Genomic DNA, 14,145 nt, shown 5'->3' on the forward strand with positions numbered 1-14,145 from the left:
GTTTTAATTGCACCATTATTAAAGGGATTCAATTATTGCATTTTCTCTAGAAGTTTTTCTCTCTTTGGTTATTTGATCTACATATAAAATCCTATCAAAAATTGAAAATAAAATATGCTCTTAAGAGCTGATAACTTGGATCAAGTGTAATGGCTCAACTCAAATAAAATTGAAATTTTTTAAGGTCAAATTTAAGGGAAAAAATTTTACACAACAAAACAATTTGACCATGCCTAAAGTGTTTTTATTGTGTCTTCAAAATTGAGCATGTTCATTTTTATAGGATTTCCCTATTCTAATATGATCCCAAATGAAACAGAACAAGACATCAGATGAAAATTCAATCTTTATATTTTTTTGTGATGGGCCATGGGATAGTGTTGTCTTGGTATTGTCTCATGACCATCCCTGTCATTCACACCATTACTTATATCAAGTAGATACTATAATTAACTTTGGCCTTTAATTTTAAAAAAATAACCATGGGAGATAAGTTTTATTAATGTATTTATATGTGGTATTATAAATATATTACATAATGGTAAATGACAAATTTTAATATCCATTTATACAATATATTTGTACAAAATTACTATTTAATAAGTATACATATATTAAAATATTGTACAATACATTAACATTTATTTAATATTAATCTATATTAAAATTAACATCCCGTGCATCACAAGGGTGTACAAATTGCTGAAATATTATGTTTACACTTAAGATCTATGAATTTCACAAGTTAAGCCATGTGAATGAATAAATTGCTTATTTTATACATTTACTATAATAATGTTTACAATAACACCAATTTTGTCTCCCAGATTTCCAAAAGGAAGAAATTAGTTTGACTCATCTTTAATTGATATCCATAACTGGTATTAATTATAATTAATAATGGTAAAGAGAATTTTTTTTAGATTCAAAAATCATATCTAATTGAAAGGTGGCATTTGAAATCAAAATTCAAAGAAATTAATTATAGCATCCATTATAATAATAAACAAATCCATTGCATTGGTATATATTTTTTTATATTATAAACTTTGCGAAGATAATGAGTATATATATTAAATATCATTTGATGAAGGTAATAAGTACAAATTAAATAGGAATGAAATATTTTAATTCCATCTTAATCATGATTAAAAGATAAAACTTTATTATAAGCGAGTCGTCAGTTTAGTATCATGTTAAGTCTAACACACAAGTATAGTGGTATGATTGGCAAGTAACAAATTTGACACATTGTAAATGGAGTTAATCAGAAAAATTGAAATTGATAAGCTGCCTCCCTGAGTTTAAGGCAACATAAAGTTTTGCTTCAAATAATTAATTACAAGAAAATGGAGGTGTTTGGGTTTATTTTTAAAAAAAACCAAAACCATGATTTAGATCTAAACAGTTAATTTAAATCAATATCCAAACATGCACAAAAGCTTTTGAAAAAAAAATTATATCAATAGTATCACACATAATTATTTAATTGCGAACATATTATTTTTCGTTTTTCAATTTAAATTTAAATTTTTAATTTAAATACATTCATTATGCAGCTAATTCAAATTTGCAACATTTTTAAATGGTCAATCAATAATGAATGTATTATTTGATTTTAAATTACGTCAAAGTGATTGAATATAAATTGCTTTAAATTGGATTGAAAATAATTATTGGTACATGAATATATTATTTTTCCTTTTTTATAATTTTTAATGCATTTTCATTAAAATTTTAAACTCATTTTCAATTATGTCAATTTTTGAAATCAATTTTAGTAAGATTATGCCTAAAATTAAATTTTAAGGAATTTAAATTTAATGATTAAATTGAAAATATATATTAAAAATATTATATTAATTGTATTTTGTGAATAAATTGTAATATTCTGGAAAATTTGAATCGGTTACTTAATGATTGGCTTCACATTGATTTGTCCATCTTTATATGCTGATTTTTTAAAAGAAATAAAATTCCATTACTGCAAATATGTATCAAAATTATTTTCATTAAGTAAATGATTGCAATTTATTGCAATAAAATCATCGATTCAAATTTAAAAAAATGATATTGCAATAACATCAGCAATATATTCATCCGACTTCAACTTAAAGATGTTGTGGTTGATTCGTCCTTTAAATGAATTTATGGTATTTATCTCATTATTTATTTGATTATAAGGATATCTATCTCATCATTTGCTTGATCTCTTGACCACTAATGCTTATAAGAATATGTACCCAGTTGAGTGGGTGGTAAGTGGTAACACTATTATTTTCTTAGCTTTATTTAATATTCTAGCCATGGATATCATGAAGGCCAGTGATGAATCTACAGGGGACCAGTAGGGGCTGTGGCCCCCTAATGCTTCAATTTTTTTTTAAAAAAAAATAGGTATAATTTTGTTTGAGAAAAATGTACAAATCAATGTTAGTCCCCCACATTTAGATAAAATTTCAGTTATAGCCCTCTATACTAGGGTTTCTGGATTTGTCCCTGATATAGGCTGATAAATGATAATTTTATATATTTTTATTCTTTTAATTTAGACTTTTAAATATTTATTTAAGGCTAATTGAGTTTAATTAGATATTATTTGATTTTATTAGCTAATATTCAGTTTTGGAATTTTAACTAACTAAATCTTTGATTTTAAAATATAAATAATATCTTTAATATTTTTGCACAGGTGCTATTTAATTTTATTTTATTTGTGCAGATTTCTTAGATTCAATTTGGAAGATATTGATAGAGAATATTTTGGATAAGAAGAATATGGGCATGCTTGGAGATCAAATCAAGAATCAAATCTTTAAAATTTTATTTGAATTTATTTTGGATTATTTAGTGTAATTTTTAATTAGGGTTATTTAAGGTAGTTTTATCTTTTTAATAAACTATTAGTTTTTATTATAAAAGAAAGAAAGAGAGACGCAGGGGAGAGGGTCCACTTTTCATATATATATATATATGAATAGATGGGGGACATAGAGAGGAAGCACGATCTGAAAAAAAAACGAAAGAAGGGAAACAGAGCAGCGATCGCCATTCGTCTTTCCTTCCTCCAATTTCTTGGGTGATGGCTTCTCAATTTTTCATTTCATGTTGTTTGATTTTTAGTTCTATGGAGAGCTAATTTTCTTGGTGTGATCAATCACAAACTGTGATCCTAAATTTTAATCAGAGTCTTTAATATTCAGGGGAGATTTTATTCTAACTTTATTTCAATTTACTCTTCTTCTCTCTACCTCTAAATTTTATGCCTTAATTGCTATTGTTGATTAGAGTAGCTCTACTGCATAATTTTTGGGTTATAAATTTTATCTGAGGTTTTAATTGCTATAATCGATTGATATAGCATTGTAAGAGTAATTTGGCTTGGCTTGGGTGATTATCCATGCTTTGTTTTTGGTGTGGCTATAAAACAATTGTTAGGTTGTGGATTAAGGGAGATTTCAATTAATCTATAACTTAACTTCTTGTTTAATTCTTGAGTGATAATTTGAGAAATATATAATGAAACCAGAATAATAAAGTTGAATAAAATTAATTTATTTTGTGGACGAAGAAGGTTAAATTTAGATGATTGGGCTGTGATTGATTGCACTGCTTATTCTCGATAATTTTCTTAGTTGAATTTCCTCTATTTATTTATTTCTAATTTAGTTTTTAATTTCATTATAAAACCCCCCCATTTTTTAGCTTTTCATAATCATAATTCAAATAGTTACTCTATTGATTCTTAGGGAGACGACCTAGGTTGCGCTTTACTGTAAAATCTAGTTTTTATTAATTTTGGTGCTATTCGACAGTAGTGTCAAAATTTTGGCGCCGTTGCCGGGGAGTCAAAGGTGTTAACTTTTTGAGTTTGGTTATTAGTTTTTTTTTCTTTCTCATTATTTTTATTTTTTTATTTTATTTTTTTTCTCTAGTATTTTTTATTTTTTTTAAAGATTTATTATTATTTTTTCTTTACTTGTTTTAGGTGTTTTTCTTTTTTTTTTTGGTTTATTAGTGCATGACAAGGTCTTTTCAAGATAAATTAATTGATTTGAACTCTGAGATTGAGAGAACTTGTCGTACTAACCGTAAAAATCAAAAGCACCGTAAAATTAGGGATAGTGTGATCTCTGAAATTTTGTCTGAATTGATTGATAGCATTATTAGTGATTATAAATCTGACTTAGACTCTACAGTTAAGTTGGAAAATATGGCTGAAAATAATAATGGTAATAGAACAATTAAAGAATTGGCTGCTCCTAATGCACACTATCAAAATTTATGCATTCAATATCCTAATTTAGATGCAAATGCTAGTTTTGAATTGAAATCTGGTTTAGTACATTTGCTACCTAAATTTCATGGTCTTGCAGGAGAGGACCCGAATAGGCACTTGAAGGAATTTCATATTGTGTGCTCCACCATGAAGCCTCAAGGAGTTTCAGAAGAGCAAATCAAATTGAGGGCTTTTCCTTTTTCATTGGATGGAGTGGCAAAAGATTGGTTGTATTACTTACAACCAGGTACCATTACATCTTGGGATCAAATGACACAGTTATTCTTAGAAAAATTCTTCCCTGCCTCTCGCACAGCAGCAATTAAAAAGGATATTTGTGGGATTCGTCAGATGACTGGGGAGACATTTCATGAATATTGGGAGAGATTTAAGAAATTATGTGCCAGCTGCCCTCACCATCAAATACCTGATCAACAGCTGGTTCAACATTTTTATGAAGGTCTCTTACCAATAGATAGGTGGTTTGTCGATGCCGCAGCTGGTGGTGCTTTGGTAGAACTTACTCCAACTGATGCCATGAATCTCATTTCTAAGATGGCACAAAATTCTCAACAATTTGGGACGCGAGCTAACCAAGCAGTTAAGGGGGTGAATGAGATTCCAACACCACAATATGATCCTAAATTTGAGAACAAGATGGAGGAGCTCTCTAGCATGGTTCGGCACATTGCCTTAACACAACAAAAATTAATGAATTCACCAGCAGTGCCAACTTTTCCACAGGCGTATCCCTCACAGACGTGTGCACAACCTCAATTTTATAATCCTCAGCAAGCTACCACATCTTCTGCTTTAGTTGGGCCTCTATGTGGCATCTATTTTTTGGCCACACACACTACTGATCAATGCCCACAGTTGGATGATAGAGTTGAGAATTGTGCTGGGATTTTTCCAACTAGACCTATGCAATAGGGCCAAAAATATGATCCTTTCTCTAACACTTATAATCCAGGGTGGAGAGATCACCCTAATTTTAGATATGGAGGAAGCCAACAACAACAATATAATGCTACAGGTCAAAATTCACAGCCTATGCAACCAATGAGGCAATCTACTCTTATTCAAGAGTCTAAAAATGATGGACCAAGTCTAGAAGAGTTAATGAAGCAAATGGCAACTAATAACATTCAATTTCAACAACGCACTGAGATAGTAATCCAAAAATTGGAGAATCAAATTGGGCAGTTGTCCACCTCCGTTAATGAATTGAAGAGTCAAGGTTCTGGAAAGTTGCCTTCTCAAACAGTTATAAATCCTAATTGTAGTAATGTTAGTGCTATCACTCTTAGAAGTGGAAAGGAGCTTCCAGAGCCCTCCACAACATCTATTAAGAATAAGTCGGTTGCAGCAACGCAAGTCACACTTGAGGAGGCTAATGAAGAAAAGGAACCAAGGAAGATCCTTCCATTTCCAAATAGGGAGACTCAAAGCAAGAAGTTAAAGGAAGCTGAATTGGAGAAAGAAGTGCTTGATGTTTTCAAGAAGGTTGAAGTCAATATTCCCCTTTTGGAGGCAGTAAAGCAAATTCCTAAATATGCAAAGTTCTTGAAAGACCTATGCACGAACAAGAGAAGGTTTAAAGCTAATGAGAAGGTCAATCTAGGAAGAAGTGTATCAGCTTTATTCCATGGAGGAATGCAGTGCCAACCCCCTATGCCTTTAAAATGCAAAGATCCGGGGAGTTTCACTATACCCTGTACTATAGGAAATTTAGAATTTTCTAATGCTTTGATTGATCTTGGTGCAGCAATAAATGTTATGCCTAAGTCTCTATTTTCTTCTTTACAGGGTTGTGAGATGAAGCCAGCTAGGATTATTGTGCAACTAGCAGACAGGAGACTTGCCTATCCTAATGGTATGCTTGAAGACATTCTAGTAAAGGTAAAGGATTTAGTCTTCCCTGCTGATTTTTATATTTTGGATATGGGTAAAGATGATAGTCATGGGCCACCACCACTGATTTTGGGTAGGCCATTTCTTAAAACAGCTAATACTATCATCAATGTTAAAGATAGTACTCTCTCTATGGAATTTGCAGGACGTGCTGTTCAATTCAATCTGTTAGAGGATATGAAATATTCTATAGAGGGTCATTCTGTTATTAATGTGAGCATGCTTAATATGTTAGTTGATAATACATGTGATGAGCCTTGGGATAATTTGACTGCTGAGTTGCCTAATGTGATGAATTATGAAAACATTATGCATTGTACGCCTGATTACTTTCATAACTGTGTTGGAATAGATAAATTCATAAACTCTAATGATTCTTTGGATCCTCTTATTTACATTAACTCTATCGAGCGTGATGATCTACTTGACTGTATTGATTCTACTGAGGCTATTAGCCCATCTATTTGTGTTAAGTCTCCTGATTATAATGATATTTGTGAGACCATGCAGTCGATTGGTTGTTTTAATAGCATTGATTTTGTGATCCCTATGAGCTTTTGTGATGGCATTGATAATATCAAGAGTCATGGGATTATTAATTATGTTATGCATTCTGACTCTAATGGTCCTTGTGTGGAGGATTTTGTTGTTTCTGTTGAGTTTCATGATCAGGTACCTGTGATTAAAAAAATTATTTCTACTACAATGAGGCCATCTTCAATGGAGATATTGTCATGCAACCTTCAACCAGATAAAGGAAAACCATTGCCTAAAGGAGCTTTTGATAAACTTGAAGAGAAAAATATTTTAAACAAGCATTTATTCTCCATCAGAGATAAGAATTTTAACTTTAAGAACTTACAGAGATTTAAATTATCTGGTTAACTCTTCTCCTTTCACTTTTACCTTGCATCTTATATTTTATTTTTAAATTAACTGGATTATTCTAAATTGAATTGTATTGAGGACAATGCAAGATTTAAATGTGGGGGAAGGGATTTGTCTTTATTTTGAAATTTTTTTTTAAAAAAATTTTTTAGGAGTTTTCTTGCATTTTTTTTAAATACTTTTAGTTTTTTTTTGTGTGAAGTTGTGGGTTTAAGACAATTTTAGTTTGAATGCATTTGAGCATGATAAGTAATTGATCTTATGTTTAGAATTTAAGTTAAGTGGCAATGAGTTTGGTTTCAATGAATTAATGTGATAGTCTTTAGCTTGTAAGGATTTGAGCCTAATATTATTCTCTTTTTGTGTGTATTTTGCTATCACTACTCCCACTCTAGAACTTGTCTTGATTCTTAGTTGAGACTATAATTGCATATGCTTTGCATGAAGATGATTTAGGCATTCTTTTTTTAGCCTACTTAGCCAAATAGCCATCCCATGCAATTTATCCCTTGTTAGCCCCTTTGAGCCTAAACCTTTTCTTTAAAATTTTAGCCAATTGAAAATATAACCTATAAAAATATTTTCCTTTCATTCTTCTCACCCCACTTTAGGTGATGAAAAGTGTATTATAATATTTGTTGGAATGAAAGAATATGCTTGAAGAGAGATTTGGGTTATTTTGAAAAAAAAAACGAGAGAAAAAAAAAGCAAAGAAAGAAAGGAAGAAAAGAAAAGAAAAGAAAAGAAAGAGCATAAAAGTCATAACGCAACAAAAAAAAAAGGTGCATGAAGCAAAGGAAAGGAAAACAAAATAAAGAGAGAAAAATAAACCCAAATCAATTTATTTTGTTTCTTTCATTCTATATATTTCGTTTCAAATATACTTTTCATTATCCTAAAGTTTATTAACCTTCATTTTTCTATATCATACCTTTACCTAAGCCCTATTACAACCTAAACTAAAGTCCTATTGATTCTTACATTGCATATGACATAAATAGTGGAGACCTAGATGATAAACAAGCCTATGGTAGTGAGGTTTTAATAGGGGAACTTGAGTGAAACACTTACCTATATACATTTGAGAGTTGAGAGTTAAACACTTGACCTTTGTGAGGGGCTATTGCTTAATTTATTCTTACCAAATGAAATTGCCATGATACTTGTTATTCTCAATATAAGAGATATTGATTAGAGTGTTAAAATGTTGAAGAGCTATAATTATTTCTTATTCTTTGTTGCTTCCACAGTTCTTTGCTTGAATTTTGAGATTTAAGTTTTGCCCAGGAGTGCAAAAGTCTAAGTGTGGGGGAATTGATAAATGATAATTTTATATATTTTTATTCTTTTAATTTAGACTTTTAAATATTTATTTAAGGCTAATTGAGTTTAATTAGATATTATTTGATTTTATTAGCTAATATTCAGTTTTGGAATTTTAACTAACTAAATCTTTGATTTTAAAATATAAATAATATCTTTAATATTTTTGCACAGGTGCTATTTAATTTTATTTTATTTGTGCAGATTTCTTAGATTCAATTTGGAAGATATTGATAGAGAATATTTTGGATAAGAAGAATATGGGCATGCTTGGAGATCAAATTTTATTTGAATTTATTTTGGATTATTTAGTGTAATTTTTAATTAGGGTTATTTAAGGTAGTTTTATCTTTTTAATAAACTATTAGTTTTTATTATAAAAGAAAGAAAGAGAGACGCAGGGGAGAGGGTCCACTTTTCATATATATATATATATATATATGAATAGATGGGGGACACAGAGAGGAAGCACGATCTGAAAAAAAAAAACAAAAGAAGGGAAACAGAGCAGCGATCGCCATTCGTCTTTCCTTCCTCCAATTTCTTGGGTGATGGCTTCTCAATTTTTCATTTCATGTTGTTTGATTTTTAGTTCTATGGAGAGCTAATTTTCTTGGTGTGATCAATCACAAACTGTGATCCTAAATTTTAATCAGAGTCTTTAATATTCAGGGGAGATTTTATTCTAACTTTATTTCAATTTACTCTTCTTCTTTCTACCTCTAAATTTTATGCCTTAATTGCTATTGTTGATTAGAGTAGCTCTACTGCATAATTTTTGGATTATAAATTTTATTTGAGGTTTTAATTGCTATAATCGATTGATATAGCATTGTAAGAGTAATTTGGCTTGGCTTGGGTGATTATCCATGCTTTGTTTTTGGTGTGGCTATAAAACAATTGTTAGGTTGTGGATTAAGGGAGATTTCAATTAATCTATAACTTAACTTCTTGTTTAATTCTTGAATGATAATTTGAGAAATATATAATGAAACCAGAATAATAAAGTTGAATAAAATTAATTTATTTTGTGGACGAAGAAGGTTAAATTTAAGTGATTGGGTTGTGATTGATTGCGCTGCTTATTCTCGATAATTTTCTTAGTTGAATTTCCTCTATTTATTTATTTCTAATTCAGTTTTTAATTTCATTATAAAACCCCCCCATTTTTTAGCTTTTCATAATCATAATTCAAATAGTTACTCTATTGATTCTTAGGGAGACGACCTAAGTTGCGCTTTACTGCAAAATCTAGTTTTTATTAATTTTGGTGCTATTCGACAGTAGTGTCATAGGCTAATTTAGATGTGAATATATCTTCCAATATGAGTAACAGATTGGGTATAGAGTGATTTTGTTGATTGCTTTGCTTTGTAGCTCCGCTCTTCTAATTTTTACAAACTATTTTGTATGCCTAATGATTTCATTTTGAATAAAGTATTCTCTTGGCCCAAAAAAATTACTTTGATTGACATGAACATACAAGTAATTAAGCTTTATTATATTAAAAAAAAAAGTAATTAAGCTCTAGCCATCAAATAGGTCAATGTTTTTTAAAATAAATTTTAATAAGATTGAAAATATTAAATTTTAATAATTTTTTAGTAACACACTCTAATTACCTTTTAGTTTATCCTAATTAAACACATTTCCCCTATATTTTTAAAAACATACAGTTTAGTTCAATATGTTAAATCCGTTAAGAATTTTTCATATTCTAAAAAGATTCTAAAACTTGTTCTTTTAATTAAAATTTATATTAAAACAAAATTTATCTAACCTACGGCTCACTCTAATAAACCCCTAAAGTGATTAAAAAGCTTATTTTCAATTATAATTTGTGTGAAAACAACTTTTATTTACTAATTTACCGTACTCTAATATATCTCTGAATTGTATTGTTAATTTTATGATTACATGAATTTCACATAGTAAAGAAAAAAAAAAGAATTTAAAATTTTTTATCATGTTTTTTTAAACTTTTTAAAAATTACTAGAATTTGAAAAAATATCATAAAAAATGCAAGATATACAAAGATATCATAAAATTTTAAAATAATTAAATAATAAATCATTTTTATAAAACAAAAATCAATACAAATATCATAAAATTTTAAAAATAACTAATTAATAATCACTTTTTTATAATCTTAACCAAACATAAAATAATCCGCTTCTTATAAAATACCTACAAAATTAATCTCTTTTTATAAAATATCTAAAAAATCACTTATTTTTTAAATCTTATATAAACGGGTGCATAATCTAACACTAAACTTCTATCTACCGTTCACAGAAGACAATTTCATGTTTTATTGTCCTTTGCTATAACTATAAACAAAAGCTAGGATCAAAACATACTTATTGCTGTGCTATACTTATCAATACTGGTTTTTATACATAGCCAATTATATGTTATTGTATCTTGTGTGCAAAGTAAGCAATGGTTGAAGATGTTAATTATTGATATAGATGGTAAATCCAAAAATGTTACTTCCAATGTACTCCCGCAGGTCTTATTTAAAAGGCAAACAGAGAAGATTTTTTTTTCCTAATTATAAGTCACTTCATTAAATTTTTATCACAAATTTACTTATTTGACTTTCATTGAATGTTGAAAAGAAAAAATATATTGTTAAAGTATGTATATTTAATAGGGACAAAGTTAAAAAATTATTAAATTTCTAGACAGAATTAATGTATTTTAAGATTTTTCTTAAATTTTTTAAAAAAAGGACTACAGGGGTAGTGTATAAAGAGATTTTTAACAATCTAACTTACGACAACCACCCATTCTTTAAGGTATTGTACTTTTGTATTCTTTTTAAATTTTTATCTAACTTTCTTTATTTTGTGTAACAAATTTCTGCATCCATTTTATTTCCATATTTAAAGTTTATTTATGATCATGTTATTCCCCGATCTTTTTCTTTGTTTGGGTTATTATATATTATTTATTGATCAAGAAGTTATTTCTTTTTATTCTTTTACCCATATAACTACTTAATATGTATTGATTACCATTACTTAACAATTAAAAGAATTTGTAAAAATAACAACCCATGCAATGCATGGGTGATCAACTAATTATTTTAATAACCGTCAAATATGTGGCTTGAATATTTGACGGTTATACAAGCAACCGCCAAATATATATGGAATGTATATTGGACAATTATCCAAATAACTATTAAATATATAGAATCATATATCACGGTTAAATAACCATTAGATATTGGTGACCCTAATAAATGATAAGACTGTATATGATGGTTACTAGCCATCATATTTAAGGTTAAATAACTGTCAAATATTGCCAAATCTGTTGTAGTGTAAGGCTTAACAGGTGGATGTTAAGAGTTCAAATCTTAGCTTTAACATGCTTTGCAATAATGAATATGTGACGTAGCGTGTGGTGGCAATGAGATGCAACATGGGGACGTAGCACGTGATATGTCATTAGGTCGTGCATATGTGGCAAGGTGATATGAAGTAAGACATCAAGTGATGTGGCATGAAGAGGCAAATATGTGGCAGGATGACATGAAACGTGGTGTCACGTGATGTGACATTAGGAGGTAGACATGTGGCGTATTAATGTGGCATCATCTACCACACATGCGGCCAGTGACATGACATTAGATGATGCGTCGCAATTGAAAATAAACTTTTAGCGATGATCTTTCTCTCTACTAAAAATAAACTTTTAATGGCAAAAAAATTTTGGTTATGACATTTGTCACAATTAAAAGTATACTTTTGGCAGTTAAGCGGCTACTTTTGGACTTTTGATAGCAATAAGAAAATCAACACTAAAAGTCCTTTTTTTAGGTGACTGCTGGTTCAATTTGCTCTTATTAAGGTACTATAGTTTTTTTTTTTTTGCCCTAGTATGCTCAATGAGATCTCCGGCATGGGTGGTGCCAAGATATTAAAGTAATATTTTGGAAATAGTAAATCACTAATTATTACATATATGAATCTCGATATAGTAGGTGAGGTCCTTGTTAATGCTCAAAACAAAGCAAAAACATGTAAGTACTTTAGTACATGTAGTGAATTTTCAATTTCAGATATTTCTGCAATGGAAAGGCTTTTCGTAAAAGGGAGACCGGTCTCAGTGGGAAGGCAGCATGTCTTCATGGTGGATGTTTGGTTTGGGGTAGGGGGAGGGTTAAAGGATTTTTATGACAGTAACTTCGGTGTGAAAATATTGTAATTACCAATATTTCAATTTGACTATATATGTAGATTTGTACACCAAACATGATAACTTGGCAATATCAAGTCAAAAAAAAATTCTCTCTCCTCCAACATGATGGTAATGTTTTTCAAATTAATGGTAAAGGTCAGATTTCCACAACTGTAATTATTTAGAGATTAAATTATATCAAAAATGAGTTCAAAGTTCAAATCGCTCTTGAATCTATAATTTAGGTTCTAAATTGTCATTTAATCTCAATATATATAATAATTAAATCTATGAATTCATGCATATCTTTTGCATACAATACAACAATAGATCAAAAATCTAAAAAGTAAAGGCATGACATACTTGCTAAGCACTTATTTGTAGGTTTCATGGTCATGTTTTCTATATGTTTGTTGAATTCTGAAAGGTCCATTTTACACACTGCTTTTGATATGCTTTTTGCTCCCAATTCAAATTGATTATGGAATAAATTAAACTAGATGGAAAGTAGAATACATATATATTTATACTCACTAAGCAATTTATGTGATTTGCAAAGAAAGGGAGATGAAAAGGACGAAAAAAAAAACAAAGGACAAGAAATCCCACCTCTAGTTTTGTCCATGTGAGGATAAGGTTAGTAAAAGGTCACAAACATTTGCAGGTAAGGGACCTACAATATCATGCCTCAAAAATTAGACGTGATGGGTACAAGATATATGCACCAACACACATTTCTTAAGAAGGATTGGAAATTTTGCTACGAAAGTTATGATTAATTTCAACACCTATTTCCTTTATAGAAAAATAAGGAGTTATTCATCAAGTTTCTTCCTTTCAAGAAAATTGAGGATATCAATTCTATAAAAGCATCCCACACTACAACATTTTTGCCCTATAACAATAGTTTAAAAGTGTTGCCATATATGAGAAAAATGTTGCCTAAACATTTAGGCAACATTTTACAACTAATGTATATTCTAGTATTACTTATTGTCTAAGGCAATAGTTTGTCTTATCTTTAGGCAACACTTTGTAATAACAGTTGCCTATTCACATATTATAGGCAATAATTGTATGATAAATTTATGAGAACAGTTTTAAAATGTTGCCTTTTTAAGTACAATTTAAAACATTGTCTAACTTAAAAATATGCAACACTTATTAAATGTATGCAAAAAGACAACAGTAACAATAAATAAATGTTGCATAAGCTTAAAATAAACAATAGTTTTAATCATAATATTGGCAACATTTACAAACTGTTGTGTAAACTTATGATAGGCAACAATTTAATTAAAGAAAAGGCAACAAATTTAAATTTGTATGAGCATAATTGTCATTTGTTGCTTAAAGTGCTAAAAGTAAATCTTAGTTAGAATTGTAATCTTAATTTTTAACTATAATATTAAATTTAGAAATATATTTTTTTGGATATTAGTTTTATCTAATAAATCATAATAAAGGTAATTCATGAACAATACCAATTGAATAGATATGGCATAATATATATTTCAAAATGAGTAAATAAATTAAGTTAGGTCACAAA

General features: G+C 29.1%; 1 non-coding gene across 1 annotated transcript; it reads right to left on the bottom strand.

The window, feature by feature from the left end:
- Positions 1-4,599: 4,599 nt before the first annotated feature.
- Positions 4,600-4,704, bottom strand: LOC129287359 (small nucleolar RNA R71). The gene has a single exon (XR_008587679.1). It is a non-coding gene; the product is annotated as a small nucleolar RNA R71 (small nucleolar RNA).
- Positions 4,705-14,145: the final 9,441 nt, after the last annotated feature.

This window comes from Prosopis cineraria, unplaced genomic scaffold (genome assembly GCF_029017545.1).
Source record: "Prosopis cineraria cultivar Desert tree isolate PC_DT_omini unplaced genomic scaffold, ASM2901754v1 PC11, whole genome shotgun sequence".
Lineage (NCBI taxonomy): Eukaryota > Viridiplantae > Streptophyta > Magnoliopsida > Fabales > Fabaceae > Prosopis > Prosopis cineraria.